Source organism: Cryptomeria japonica, chromosome 7 (assembly GCF_030272615.1).
Source record: "Cryptomeria japonica chromosome 7, Sugi_1.0, whole genome shotgun sequence".
Taxonomy (NCBI): Eukaryota; Viridiplantae; Streptophyta; class Pinopsida; order Cupressales; family Cupressaceae; genus Cryptomeria; species Cryptomeria japonica.
In genome coordinates, this window is record NC_081411.1 from 344,893,815 (window position 1) to 344,896,880 (window position 3,066).

At 32.7% G+C, this 3,066-nt stretch overlaps 1 long non-coding RNA gene across 1 annotated transcript; it reads right to left on the bottom strand.

Moving 5' to 3' along the window:
- Nucleotides 1-1,484: 1,484 nt before the first annotated feature.
- Nucleotides 1,485-2,631, bottom strand: LOC131078741 (uncharacterized). The gene is made up of 4 exons (XR_009113841.1): nucleotides 2,446-2,631; nucleotides 1,934-2,014; nucleotides 1,757-1,824; nucleotides 1,485-1,637 (listed from the first exon to the last, which is right to left on the bottom strand). It is a non-coding gene; the product is annotated as an uncharacterized LOC131078741 (long non-coding RNA).
- Between the last annotated feature and the right edge of the window lie 435 nt (nucleotides 2,632-3,066).

Genomic DNA, 3,066 nt, shown 5'->3' on the forward strand with positions numbered 1-3,066 from the left:
TTAAAGTGATTGCACACAGCTTGTCGGGAGCAATTTCTTTAAGGTAGGATACACCCAAAAAAATAAGCACGTTATTGCAATAATTTATCCCCCAACACAGGATAATGAACACAAAGCACAACACACGAGGTGATTACACCTAACTTTGGAGTCAATATAATTTTTATGATAACTCATGTATATCATGTATATATATGTGCATAGAATCATCTGCATCCCCCAAAGAAAGGAAACAACCATGGAAGAAGGGAATGCATGTCTTTTGAGTCAACATGGGAGAGACCAAAAGAGGTCTCAATGCTTTGCATCATCCTCAAATAGACAACACTAGGGACAACAAATAGAAGAATAGGGGAAACAAATAGAAGAATGTCACAAATAAGCAAGAGAGGAGAGAGAGAATCTATGGTACTAATGAAGCTAATCAAGCATGTCATCCTCCCCCTCGATCTTGTTGATCATTATTCCAGGAAGGTGGACAATACACAAGAGGAGCGACATTAAGCACAATAGATGGAGCTATCACAAGTTCCAAACAAGGACCATGCTCTAATGATAAGTCACTTTGTTCATTACTAGGAGCTAGGATTAATGCTTTTGAAAATTTTGTAGATAAATCATTGTCAACATCAACATATTTATATTCATCATCAAAAATATTAGGAACAACATTTTCATCGATAACGATATTTTCATCAAGATTAATAAGAATAGGAGCTCTAATAGGAATAGAACTTGAACAATCATTTGTTTTAAGCATTTTGGTCTTGGAGAATTAGGTTGAACATCTTGTTGAGGAGAAAATGGAATCACTAGTAGAAAAACAACAATAAATGACTAAAAAAACTACTTAAAATTACATATAAATGACTAATCTTGGTCACGTGACCATTAGTAGTTTATTGCCGGTCATTTATAACGCGACCAAATTTATGACTAACAAATTTTAGTCATTTATTGGTTGTTTTGATTGATCAATTTGGCCATTTTTTGGTCATTGATTTAGTCATTGATTTAGTCATTTATTTATTCATTGATTTAGTTGTTAATTTAGTCATTGATTGTTGTTGACTGGTCATTTATTTAGTCATTGAGTTGGTCGTTGATTTAGTCATTGATTGTTGTTAATTGGTCATTTATTTAGTCATTAATTGTTATCAATTGGTAGTATATTTAGTCATTTTAATCATTATTTTATTGTCAATTGATCATTTATATAATCATATTGGGGCACGATGGAATCAAACCACCATCCTCCTGCTTGTAAAGTAGTTGCTCTTCCATTTGAGTTAGCACCCTTTAAAGTATAATTATACCATGCACCCTCCTATAAACATACATTTATACAAATACAAAATCAAGTATTTGATGACAAAGAAATGATGTTCAAGCACATCACATCACTATCTAAAATATCTGCAAGAGAGGATTTCAATGACCAATCACCAACTCTACACTTAGCTAAAATATCTGCAATGACCGACTCTACAATCAACTAAATATCTACAAGAGAAGATTTCAAAACAACAAGATTGACTCACATCTTTATTTTTGCCCTATATCTCTTCTGTTAACTTCTTTGAATATTCAGGGTCATCAAACACTAAAATATTATCAAATAACGTTCCTGATTTGACCTGTTGTACAAGAAAATAGGAGAACATAGATTGTCAAATGAAATCAATTACTCAAAGTCAACCATGACACTTCAAGTAGGCTGAGTTGACAGCTTTAAAAATGAAATACATATACGAACCTGCCATAATCCAATTCCAATATATTTCCAATCAGGGTATTCATAGAGGTCGTGATCATCCTTGAATTCTATTCACAATAAAGTTACAATATAGTGTCAGATATTAGAGTATTGGAGACCATAAGCTTTTAAAGATTTGAAACCCCAATGATACATCATTTATAAAGAAATGCTTACCAAGATTGCCAATCGATGGAACCTTCCATTTTCCCTTTTAGTTATCATGACAACGTAGAAATCCACTTATTAAGAAACCACCTCCACACCAGAAGCCAACAATCACAATGAGATTTCAGTGTTTTAACTAAACATGAAATTTCTGTTCATTTTTGTTGTATGAAACTTCACAGTGATCAATTTATTGTACAAAACATGTGTATTTATACAAGTGAATAATGCCAAGATCCTAAGTGAAGAATCTCAGCATATAAAGAGTCATTCTTGACTCCCAAGCAACAACTATCAAAATAATGAATGACGCATAAAAAAGCTACATACACTAGATTACATACATATTATCCAACATAACATACAATTACATGGTGCCAAAAAAAAACACTATCCAACATAAAGAATGAAAACTAAATCTAACTTTGATAAAATATTCTTAAGAACACTATTCTCTGTCAACTCATTATTCCAAAGGCTATTCAAAAATAAATAAAAATTGATAAGAATATGAAACCTACTTCCAATTTTGCCTGCAAAAGGTCAAGCGTTGGGCCTTCTTGAGTGCTAAGGCCCAGAAGCTCAGAACTCTCTATGTTTGATTGTCCCATTTTGTATAAACAATATCAAATATTTGGTCCCAACTCTTCAACATGCTGCCGGCACAAGACCTGATTTTCAATATCCGTAAACTTTCCCAGCTCATCATGAACAACCTTGTATGACAAAGATGAAATCTACCATGAGTCCTTTTACCTAAAAATTTAAATATGCTTCACTAATAGATAGAAAACCAAACAAAAACAGTAAAGCCAAATCCTGTCATTCTCTACAGTAACAGCTGAACAAATCAAATAATTTTGAATTCTTTTGGGAGAAGTGGCAGGCCAGTAAATGATCAAGTAAAGCAGCACAGTAAAGATGAAAGACCAGTTTACAAAATCAATGTAATTTACAAGTGAAGCCAACATAAAAATTTCTTGCAATCGGGAAGAGACAGGACTGGACAATGATAGACATAACGAGTGAATGCTGGAAAAATAATGCAATTAAAGCTAAATAATCAAGAAGAGATGAAGAAATGTGATAAGTAGCAGAATAAGACATATCAATTTTCAACACCAACCAACCAGACAAAATGA